We start from the raw sequence: 13,581 nt of genomic DNA on the forward strand, positions 1-13,581 counted from the left end.
AGTATTTAAAAGTGTGTACGTCTCAAATTGATAATAGTTTAAACAAAACAAATCTCTCTGTTTCTTCAGTTAGACGAAACACTCTCTATATTCAATTTACACGTATTAATACGATTACATAAAATCATACTATGTGCATAGTTAATTGAACATGTAACAAGTGAAAATGTAACAAGATCTTTATCTCAAGGTTTCCATTCGATTATTGAATAATTGTTGATTAACAGCTACTTTTCTGGGACGTTTCAATAAACTTTTGGAAAAATTTAGATTAATTATAATCGTTTGATGATTATTGCTTTATTGTAATTTATTGTATACTTATTGTATACTATTGTGTACTTTATTTAGCAAGTATTTAAAAGTGTATACGTCTCAAATTGATAATAGTTTAAAATAAATCTCTCTGTTTCTTCAGTTAGACGAAACACCGTGTATAGGTGCACACAGGTAGACGGTCGTTCCGTTCCAGGTCACAAAGTCTCGGGGCTCTATCTCTACTTGGATAGGCATCTATGAAGAAGGCGCTACGCCACGGTCGTACGTCGGTTATCGTAAATGCACCATGCGCGTTGCACTTTGTACCGTTACCGGGCATATAATCGCTCGTTGCGCGCCGAGCTTAGGCAAGACAGCTTCAGGGACGAGTGATGTCCGATCGAATTCGTCCCGGTTTTAACAGGAGGGGATTAACGGTAAGCGGGACACCGCGATTTCACGAATCTTGCTAACACAACAAGATTCAATCCTCTTTTTTTTCGAGGGAGAGACAATCTGTCAGTTGTCAGTTTGTCAACTGGGTCGACGTTTCGTATGCTAGCATACTGCACCAAATAATACTTGATAAAATGTTACTATTACCACAGGCTGGGCCACGAGTCATTTTCTACTAAGAAAAAAAATTAAAAAAAATAGCAAATTCACTTCTGTTCTCCGATTCATACAACTTCCATCTCGTAAAAAGTTTATCGAATCTCGAAAATTTGTCTGCTTAACTATTTAATTTTTTTCTAAGTTGTACGCGAAATTTATGTACATAATACGTACAAGCGGAAAGATTCTCTTCTAAATCGATCAAAATATTTACCACACAAGTCCTTAAATATATATATATATATATATATATATATATATATATATATATATATATATATATATATATATATATATATATAAAATAGCTACGACATAAATATAAATATAATATATATATATATGTAATATTTAAATTTATATCGTAGCTATTATATAAATATAAATATTATATGTATATATAATATTTATATAATAGCTACGATATAAATATAATATATATAATAATATATATAATATATATATATATAAAATAGTTACGATATAAATATTATATGTATATATAATATTTATATAATAGCTACGATATAAATATAATATATATATAGCTGTTTTATATATATATATTTTTTATATATTATATATATATTTATATATATATTTTATATTTATGCTGCTCTATAGTGATCTTTACGCGAAATGGTAATCGAAGAAAGATGGAAAAGAATCGTAACAACATAAATGTATGGCAGTTTGATTCTATCAATTCTTTGATAGAATAATAAAATGATCGGGAATTCAAAGTGAACGATCTAAAAAATAATCTTTATCTTCAAGATCCTCTGGTGTCAGATATAAAAAAACACATATATATATTTTTTTTTTAAGTAAATAAATTATTAATAAGCTGGAAAGTTTTATTCATGTAAAATAATAATTTGTTTAGCGAATTTTGAAAAAATTTTTGAATCTGAAGTTTCATTTTTGACAACTTGCTCGAGTTTCTCTCGAATCTCGATGTTTTCGTAAGCTAAAACAAAAAGAAATCGTGTCACCACGATTCTTGGAGCGTATGAAACGGTGTTTCCAAACGGCGAGTCGAGGCGCGATCTTGTCAAGCATCTGAAAACTCGTCGGATTCTCGGGATACCAAACAAGATCGTGTTTCTCTGGAAAACTGGTCTGCCCAGCAATCGCTCGCCATTTGCTTTTTCAGCAGTTTCGAACTCGATTTGAAATTTATTTTACGACGTACGCGCGTCCGTGTGACGAGCAAGTTCGAACCGATTTCGTCGCACATTTGGCGTTTTCTTCCTTCTTTGTCGAGCATCGATTACGCGGAATGATATAATAACGCCGGCAGCAGACTCGCCGGTTGCATTCACGGTCAACTTCTCAGTCGGCTCGGTCAATTCTGAATTTCACCGAGCGTCGAACACGTCCGACACTTCGACACTTTAACCCGTTGCGCTGGCAACTGGTTCGCGGACCATAACGAGTGACCGAACTGTATACAATAATTCGTCGCTTTCTTTTCATTTTCGACTCGTCGGTATAATATCACTGGATAGAAATTATTAAGAAATAATCAACTTATCATTTGTTTTGCCTGGGTTACATTAAAATTTCTTTTCTTCCATGTTGTTTGGAAATTTGTTTCGACCAGCTTCCTCCGTGTCAAAACTTTACTTTTACTCAACAATAAGAATTATGTGTCATAGGGGTGAAACGTCAGAATTTTAGAGATGCTTAGTTTAATCTACTACTTTAAACCCAATTCGACGAAATCGTACATGAGTGGTTGCAGTTTTCAGATATTGGCACCCCCGATAGGGTGAATTCCTCCGTGGATTGTATAATTTCAGATTGATTCGTCCATTCAAAAGTTTAAAATATAGATAGATTACGAATTTTTAACGTGCAATGGGATCCTGTTATTGTATGAATCGATCACTTTTATCAAACACTATGTAAAATTAATTAATAGTAATCCATTTATATTATAATCAAACTTGGACTATTGTTATCGACAATTCTGATAACTGTACTTGGAAACAAACGATAAGAATCCTTGGAATACTCGTGCTAAATCGCGATCTTGCCTCGAAACTTGCTTAATAAGAATTATGTTCAATAACTAATAACACAGACAAGCAACTTGATAAGTGAATAACAAAACACTAGTTGTTTATAAAAAATGTTGCGTACATAAATGTGTAACAGTGTGTAGATACAGTTATAATGTAAATTATATATTTATGATTTATAATAATATATATAAATTATAATATAAATTGTAACAGTTGTAATATAATAGATATAAATTGAACAAGTGTCGTAATTGCTTGTAACAAATTGGGCTTGATAATGAGAATGTTTTATCTTGTTATCTTTGTTTAATCTTGCCGATTATTGTTATCAAAAATTTCAAGGTGATCGTAATAAGCGAACGCCTGTGCTCGTCAACGAGCAATGAATATTTTTAGATCGTTTCGTTTTAACAAAACGAATAAAGTTCGATCAACGAAGATCTGATGGTTCGTTTTTAATATTTAATCAACATTTTACGTCACCGATACCGTATAGCGACGAATAGAATTTCGAACGTTAGTAGTTTCTCAGCGTTGATATGAACAATTGTGCGCAGCTTGGACGTCTCTTTACGAGGAAAGACGTCATGAATCGTTACGCGTGTGCACAGGTAAGCAATTCTTACCGGAGATTGGCTAAACCTATTTCGTCATTGGTTTGATACTAATCGAAACAGATTAAACTCGCTGGGACGAGGGAAAAAAAAATTCCGACGGAGCGGCTTCCTTCCTTCCTTCCTTCTGTTCCTAAGAGCAGTCATCGTTTAATTCTAAATTTCATCTCGTGCGCAGCGATGTTGCTTTGTGCTCTGGAAAGCCCCCTGTATCTTCAGAGACTTTCGTCGCGATCGTCGTCGAGTAGAGATTTATTAATTTCCCGGCCGGTAATGAAACGTCTCCCTCCCCGACTCGAACGTAACGATATTGCGAAACTGCCAGAGCCAAAATTCCGATAGCTGGCAGCTATTCGTTTTACAGTTACGTGCACTCTCTCCAGCTACAAAACGGACTCCTCGCCGCGCGAACACGTTCGTCGCTCAATGTTTGGAATCGTTGCGGTACTTCTTGCGTATCTTCTGCGCAACGTTTCTTCGAACGAACCGTTTCGCAGCCACGGCTAGAGACATAAATCGTGATTCAATTTGGAAATTGCCTGGAACGGGGTTTTAAGCAAAATATACATATATATATATACACACACATATATATGTAGAAATGACCAAAGACAGCAGGCGCGCCGATTGTCATTTTTATGACTAACAATAAGAGGTTGATGTTAACCTTCTGCGCTAGTAGCTGGTTCGCGGACCATGACGAGTGACCAAACCGTATACAACAATTTGTTTTCTTTTTTTGTATTTATCGGTTTATCACTGGATAGAAATGACTAAGCAGTAATAAATTTATTATTCGTTTTGCCTGGGTTCTCAGTATACTTAAAACTGAGAAAATATTGCAATTTTGGGCGAAATATTCTCGACGTGCGTGGTACCACTTGCGCTGGCAACTGATTGCGGACCATAACAAGTGACCGAACCGTACACAACAGGTCGCTTTCTTTTTCTTTTTGAACTCATCGTTATGATATCACTGGATAGAAATTATTGAAAAGTAATAAATTTATTATTTGNATATATATATATATATATATATATATATATATATATATATATATATATATATATATATATATATATATATAAGATAATACCGACGATGAATTTAATTAGTATCAGTCACTATATTTACAAATTCAAACATCAACGCGTTATAACGTCCAACCTAATTCATTTCTGAAAACTTGGTACACGATTGATTCTAATACGTAAGTTATATTTAATTTAATTTTTTTGATTTCATTATCCAATTGCAGACTGTGCCATTCTTATTATTATTCGTACTTATTACCATTCATTTTATCATTATTATTATTATTATTATTCTTTATTACTTCATTTATTATTTATTATTCTATTACTTTGTTTTATTATTATTATTTCTTTTCTTTGTTTCGTTTTATTATTATTATTGTTTTATTATTATTTCCATTATTTATTATTTTATTATTATTTCTATTACTTATTATTTTATTGTTATTTCTATTATTTATTATTTTATTGTTATTTCTATTACTTATTATTTTATTATTACTTCTATTATTTATTGTTATTATCATTTTCATAAAATAACACACTGAGCAGAGCTTCACGCAGACAGCGAAATAAAAAGTACCCTCGGTACCTCACGGATACGGAATAATTACGTACGTGTAAAAATTGTTAACCCAAGTTTAAATAATTTATTGCCTCGAGAGGCGTTTGCACGGTGATCCGGCAAAAACAATGGCCTTGTACATCCGCCGGAAATGTACGTCGCCGGTGGTGAAATAGAGAGTAGCAAATATCAGGAGACACCGCCGCGGAATGTTATTTCCCTCGTATGCAAAGAAAAATAGATAACGAGCGTAGCCCGCGGGAAAGTGAAACGTTGGCAACACTTTTTCGTACTGTTTATAATAGTGTTTCCCAACCATTCATCACCGACCTCGATCCTCACCCCGGTTTTCTTGATAATTAAATGACACCTAACAACCCTCACGCGAAAAATTTCTAACAATTAATCATTATTAATAATTAATCAATATATATTCCAAATTATTATATATCGTTCTAAATTAATTATTAATTAATATACATTCCAAAATTTGGAACCTATTTTCTCGAGTAGTATTTCATAGAATTTTAAAGAAATCATCGTCATCAATCTAAATTAAATTAAAATGAAATGGAATTTTCACAATGTACCATTGACTCGAGGGAGATTTTAGCGTTCTGGATTTAACCATAGAAAAGATAGAAAGTCGAAATCGATCGTTTCGCGATATTTTCGACAAATCTGTGCATCGTGACAATTTTATATTATTATCCTCTAAAGTTTGGAACCTGCTTGCTCGAGTAGAATTTCGCGGAGTTTTAAAAATTTTAAAAACTCTCCAAACTGATTCGAGCGAGATTCCAGTCTTCCAGATTGACCATAGAAAAGATTGAAAGCCGTAATCGATTGTTTCGCGATATTTTTAATTATTCTACGCATCGTGATTTTTATACTATTTTTACATTCGCCATATTTTCTTTGTTATTATTTTATAATGTAATATATAATATATAAATATGAATAAATATAAATAATAATAATTAATATTTTTCTTTATTTCATATATTTGTATATTTTAAATAAAATTATTATAAATAAATATAAATAATAGTAATTAATATTTTTCTTTAATATATATTTTATATATTTGTATATTTTAAATAAAATTATTATAAATAAATATAAATAATAATAATTAATATTTTTCTTTAATATATATTTCATATATTTGTATATTTTAAATAAAATTATTATAAATAAATATAAATAATAATAATTAATATTTTTCTTTAATATATATTTCATATATTTGTATATTTTAAATAAAATTATTATAAATAAATATAAATAATAATAATTAATATTTTTCTTTAATATATATTTATATATTTATATTTATTTCATTTCTTTAATATATATTTATCATTCAAAATTTGGAATCTACTTCCTCGAACAGAGTTTCACAGTGTTTCAAAAAGCTGACAGCATCGTCTTTAATTGAATTCTCCAAGTGTAGCATTGGTTTCGCCGAGAGATTTTAATCTAAATCCGAGATTAATCATAAAAAAAGAAAGCCGAAAGGATTGCAGGATGTAAATCGGTTGTTTTCGCGAATTTCGCGATCGATCGGAGAGAAACCTCCCACGGGTCCGTTGGCATCCCGGTGGAAAATGAAATGCAATTGCGGTACAGATAAACCCGTATAGATAAATCCTACATACGTGCGGTATCGCGATGCGCCTTTCCTTGTTGCCGAACGTTAATCACGGGAAAGTATAAAGGACGTGTCTTTTCACAGCGACCCGTTCTGTTCGTTCGCGTTCGCAACGTTGTTTGTTCTATCGAACAGAAAACCTCGTCGTCCGTTTTCCCGAATGTCTCTCTAGCCCAGGCGATAAAAATATTGCCCGCATGCCAGCAGAATTGAGAAATCTTTTCAGCGAAAATACGTCACTACGTGCAAAATAAGCTCTTTTCAGCTTTCCTTTTTTTTTTTTAATTCGCTGCGAGAAGAAAATAAATCGAAAATAAACAACGATCTTTTCTCATGATCTTTGCAATATTCACACTTGATGACATTCAAAGACATATTGAATTACCTTGAAATTTTAAACGCTTTGTTGCGATAAATTTAATTAAATTTTAAGTTCACCTGTATAATTGCTAAATGTTATATTGATAAATTATTAATATCATTATTGTTTATTAATGTTATAATATATGTAATATTAATATTAATAATATATATAACGTTAATGTGTATAATAATATTAATATTAATTTATATATTAATAATATATATAACATTAACTATGTATAATATTAAATATCATACATATATAATAATAATTATATTATAATTAATATTATTTCTATTACTATTATTATTTGATAATAATGTATAAAATGATTTAAAACAACAATAAATTATTTAGTATTTCTACCTTCTTTCTACAAATTCATAGCAATCGTTCCAGTACGCGCAGTAAAAAAGTTAAATTTTGTGAATTCTCGATAAAGCTTGCCAGCAAATTTTAATTATATGGATCACCTGGTACTATTTTCCTGATTTTCTAGCTTCGGAATAATTATCCTACTTTATTACGCTTTAATTTATGGCCTTGGTATTGTGCAATGTAAATAAAGCTATCGCAAATTACTCGCAGATATGTTGTAAATTAATATCGCGATACACTATTATTAATTTTTAATACGAATCACGCGCATGCATAATAACAACGTAACTTCTCATCACGCTAATCTACCGTGTGATTATTGAGAAACAAAAGTAACTTTCATTATCTGGAAAATCCAGAAGATTGAAAGTTAAATAATAACAAGCAATAATAATAAATAGAAAATTAAACACTCTAAAAATTAAATACTTTTTTGTCTCTAATTTCAAAACAAAAGAAATTTTTTAACATAAAACTTGCAAATATTTTTAGTATAAAAATATAAATTTTAAAAATATAGAACTCCTTAGTATAAAGAAACAGAAGAAAGGAACTATTTTGATATAAAACATCCGAAGAAAAGAAAAGAAAAAGAAGTAACTTTCATCATCTGGAAAATCTAGAAGATTGAACTAGCAATAGTAATAAATAGAAAGTTAAACACACTAAAAATTAAATACTCTTTCGTCTCTAATTTCAAAACAAAAGAAATTTTTTAACATAAAACTTGCAAATATTTTTAGTACAAAAATATAAATTTTAAAAATATAGAACTCCTTAGTATAAAGAATCAGAAGAAAGGAAATATTTTGATATAAAACATCCGAAGAAAAGAAAAGAAAAAGAAGTAACTTTCATCATCTGGAAAATCTAGAAGATTGAACTAGCAATAGTAATAAATAGAAAGTTAAACACACTAAAAATTAAATACTCTTTCGTCTCTAATTTCAAAACAAAAGAAATTTTTTAACATAAAACTTGCAAATATTTTTAGTACAAAAATATAAATTTTAAAAATATAGAACTCCTTAGTATAAAGAATCAGAAGAAAGGAAATATTTTGATATAAAACATCCGAAGAAAAGAAAAGAAAAAGAAGTAACTTTCATCATCTGGAAAATCTAGAAGATTGAACTAGCAATAGTAATAAATAGAAAGTTAAACACACTAAAAATTAAATACTCTTTCGTCTCTAATTTCAAAACAAAAGAAATTTTTTAACATAAAACTTGCAAATATTTTTAGTATAAAAATATAAATTTTAAAAATATAGAACTCCTTAGTATAAAGAAACAGAAGAAAGGAAATATTTTGATATAAAACATCCGAAGAAAAGAAAAGAAAAAGAAGTAACTTCCATCATCTGGAAAATCTAGAAGATTGAACTAGCAATAGTAATAAATAGAAAGTTAGACACTCTAAAAATTAAATACTCTTTCGTCTCTAATCTCAGAAGAAATACAAAAAGGGAACGTGCACGTTAGTGAAAGAACTTTAAGAACCATTTTTCGAGGGAAAAATATTAATCGTCTCGCGTCTCGCGATTTCTTTTCTTTTCGAAGTTGAACAAAATTACAGGCACAGAAATGATCAAGCACGAGTTAATCAGCGGAAGTAGCGCGCGGCCCAGCGATTTTAATTAACGTCCGATCGTTGGTTAATCGATCCTAAGAGTTCGCACGTGGGCTGATGAACCGATTGCTGTTTGTACTTGACTTAAACGTGCATGGAGAGAACCATTGATCCCGGCTTGAAAGCTTGTCCATTCTAATTACTTATTCCGGAGTTAAGGACACGAACTTGGAAAGTTACCGGTCCATTTGCCAATGGTGATCTATAGCCGCGCGTTTAAACACCGCGCGTTCGAGGTGTAATCATTTTTGTTCTCAGAATGCAAACTCTCTCTCCATTTCTGATTTTGTGAAAAGTCCACCGGAATTCCAGTTCAACGAGTTTTCAGTTTCGTTTCTCGCTGTTATTAATTTGTCAAATCCAAAGATCGTGCAACGTTTACTTTTACTTTTACTAAGATTCACTTGTGGGAAATTTTGCATTTCACAAAAATTATTTTATTTTAAAATTAAATTGAATTGAATTTATTAAGTTATAGATTATAAATTATAAACTACAAATTACAAATTATAGATTAAATTTAAATAAACAAAATTGATAAAATTTTACACTCTATTTTACAAAGAAATATTTTGTGATTTTGTGACTCGAGGTTTTTTATTTTACGAATACTCCTTGCTAGGAAAATTTCACGTCGTGCAAAAAATATCTCGTGGTCACTCAATTCTCTGAGTGTCTTTAAGTTTGTGAAAAAAAAATATTTAGAGACAGAGTTCTTTTTTTTCGAATTATTTTGCAAAGATACGATACGATTAAGATCGAGAGAGGTTATTGATTATGGAAAAATCAATGTATCAACTCGAGCGAGAATCGAGGAACAAGATCAAATATTGTGGTTAATAATCGAAATTGCGTTGCACGACCTCTTTACAAATTTTATTCGTGGCACGTTACACTTTTCTTAAAGCTGGAACACTTCTTCCTTTCACCAAAGATAATATCGCATACATTAATCACCGTATCGGTGTAAACCTAAGTTCTTCACTGTAATTACAGACAAATCGTGCATTTTCATTAAAGAAAAAAAAAAACAAAAAAAAAGAAAGAAAATTATAACTAACAAAATGTAATCGATTTACGTGCAAGAGTAGTATTTCGTTACTTTTTATTATTTCGAGTATTATGTCGAATGACAAAGCAAATTTGCCCCGATAAAATGCGCAATACGTGGTTTCTTTAATTGTGTACGTAGCTTATCATAATAGCAACGACCTCGACTCGTCAGGACAGTTTCGTCATAATATACGGTACATCGTTATTTATCAATGATAATAACTCTTTAAAATTGCTCTGTCACGGGGACATTTTATTTTAAAAGAGGCTGAAAAAGCTGCAAAGCACCTAATTAAATCACTTTAATTGGATATTGAAATTCTTTCAAAATTTTTGCCATTTTTTTTTTTAAACCATCTATCAGCAATTTATTTACGAAATAGTGAGTGAAGTATCACTTCAAACGAAACGGTATAGCATGAAATTTTGTTGATTATATTTCCCTAGCATGTGACTTCGTTTAAAGTAATCACCAAGTACAGTATATAAAAGTTAATGATACATAACCTCTAAATTTTCTGAAAAATTTCCTTCACCATTCTGTAAACTTTCGTAAGAAGCAGCAAGAAGTTTGATTTAATGCGAATTATCCCCAATTATTCGAATGATAATTTGATGAAGGTCAATTCGATGATAAGGGCCGTCAACTGACCTCTATCCTCAAGAATTCTTTCTTTTGAAATTTTATTATTCCTCTTACGTCATTATATTCTATTACATTATATTCTATTTCTATGCACATTATATTCTATTACATCGTATCATGCAACACCATACCTATGTTCATTATAAAAAATATAAAAAACATAAAAAACAAATTTTATAATTTTAGCTGTTGGATAAATTTAAAGTATAATGTCCCCTTATAGGGGACAGTCGAGTTCAAGGAGTTAAATATTAAATTACTAGAATATTACTAGAATATTAAATTACTAAAATATCTTAAAATAATATTACTGGAATATAAAATTACTAGAATATTTCCAGACTATTACATTAACAGAGTATTACTGGAACATAAAATTGCTGGAATATTACTAGAATACTAAATTACTGGAACATTACTAGAATATTAAATTACTAAAATATCACTGGAATACTAAATTACTAAAATATCACTGAAATATTAAATTACTAGAATATTGCCGGAATATTACACTACCAGAATATTACTAGAATACCGCTGGAATATTACTAGAATATTAAATTGCTAAAACATCAGGGGGATATTAAATTACTAGAATATTGCAGAAATATAAAATTACTAGAACGTTGCTAGAATATTAAATTACTAGAATAATACTAGAATATCAAATTACTAGAGTATTAAAATTCTTTTAAACATTAAATTACTATAATACTTCTTTGCAAATTGAAATCTTAATTAGGAGATACGCGAACGATCAATTTAAAAGCGCTGCGGCGACGACTGCCCGTTTTGAGAAAAGAAGAGACACGAAGAAGCAAGCTAAATATAGCCAGTTGCACCTGGTAATAAAAATACAATGCAACAGCAGGTACAGTAATAAGTACGCTCGATTCGAAGAAAAAAAAACTCGCAGTATTCTCACAGTTTCATTGAAACACTGGCACAAACGAGGCTGCACTCTACTTGAGTTATGCAACGAGTAGTATGCCAAGTGAGAAGAAGAGTACACAATGCCATTGTACCTTCCTGTTACATCCTCTCATGCTTCTGAAGCAAGCTTCTATAATTTATTACGTGTACATATGGCCAATAATCTGTCATATTACACGAATGAGTTAATAATAATGAACGTATCCTGATTTCTTGTTACAATAAAACATAATAAAAATTACACTTGATTTTGATCTTACAGGGTACCCATGAGTGACGTCGTTTTTTGGTCAAAATTTTATTTTATTCAAGAGTTAATACAGTTTTAATCTCTATATGATATAATATAATCTCTATCGTACTGACAATCGTTTTTCCTTTTTGTAAAACGAGCGTGATTTTTGAAGTAAAAGAAATTTAAATTTGAAAGAGAAACGACATTACTCGTGATGTATACCTATTAAAATTCTTCGAGAAAAATTCTTTTGGATTAATTACAAACGACGGAACAATTTTCTCTAATTTCGTAGAGGAAAGATATATGTGTGAATTATTTGGTATAGAAAATAATTTTCTATCGAGATATTTCTTCGTTCGACGCTCAGAATTTACAGTTCTTCATAATTTAATAATAATACTTATATATAATAATATTATAATATATTAATAATATAATATTTATATTTAATATAACAATAATAATAATAATATATATACTTATATATAATTTCTTTCATAATTTAAACTTCTTCGCTCCAATCATAGAAATTTGAATAAAAAAAGACTCGGAAATTTGCGTGAAATGATCTATTCCCCCGAGATCTAGAGATCAGTTTTGCCGAGACGTATTTATCATTGAGCCAGCGAGGCGCAGTTGAATCGGCGAATTATCGAAAGAGACGGACGAAACGTCGATACATATATTACGATCCTCCAGTTCTTTTTCTCTCTCTCTCTCTCTCTCTCTCTCCGAAACTTTCGAGCGTTCTCCGGTAACGACGGGCAGACACGCGCGTTTTACGGCGTCGTTGCCGCGAAAAATGCCTGCACTGCACGAATCGAATTACACGGAGTCAACTTTCTAGAAAATAAATCTTCCCCGATTTGAATTAAATTCGCGCAGAAATAGAATCGCGAGACGAGACATCATCCGGCGTTTCCACCTGTCGGGAGACTCGATATCGCGAGTGCACGCGATTCTTTCGGACAACGGCCTGTGCTCGTCCATTTGTGCAAAAAAAAAAAAGAAAAAGAAAAAGAAAAAGGAGAAAAGAAAACTGGAACGAAATACAGCAAAGTCCATATCTAGGCTCGCAGTAATATCGCGTAACAAAAGCCGGCGCGTGCAACACGACTCGTTCCGCGAGAAAGAGAATGCTTAAAAGCGTCCGCGTCCCTTTTGAAGCTGCGACCTTACACGTTCGCGAGATGAACTCCATTCAACGAGTCCGCGGACGCGTTTCAGCTATAAACCAGGCACGGAAGACGAAGACGTGTTTGCAAGGTGTCCGCGTTACAAAGCGTAGAAGAAGTCGAGAAGAACGCGAGAGGGAGAGATTGTGTTACACGCGCGTTGCGGTAAGGAAGCAAATGTATGTACGACATTTTGATTGTGTGTCGTGCTCTCCGCGCGAGAAAGTTTGATTTCCTTTCACCCTTTCGAAGAACCGCCTTGCATTAGAGACACGAGCGTCGTGTAATTCTTTCTTTCTTCTTCTTTTTTTTTTTTTTTTTTTCTCTCGAACATTTCATGCTCCCTAAATTTAATAAATAATACCGCATGCTACGATTTTTAACGATAATT

This window comes from Frieseomelitta varia, unplaced genomic scaffold (genome assembly GCF_011392965.1).
Source record: "Frieseomelitta varia isolate USP_RPSP 00005682 unplaced genomic scaffold, Fvar_1.2 scaffold_274, whole genome shotgun sequence".
Lineage (NCBI taxonomy): Eukaryota > Metazoa > Arthropoda > Insecta > Hymenoptera > Apidae > Frieseomelitta > Frieseomelitta varia.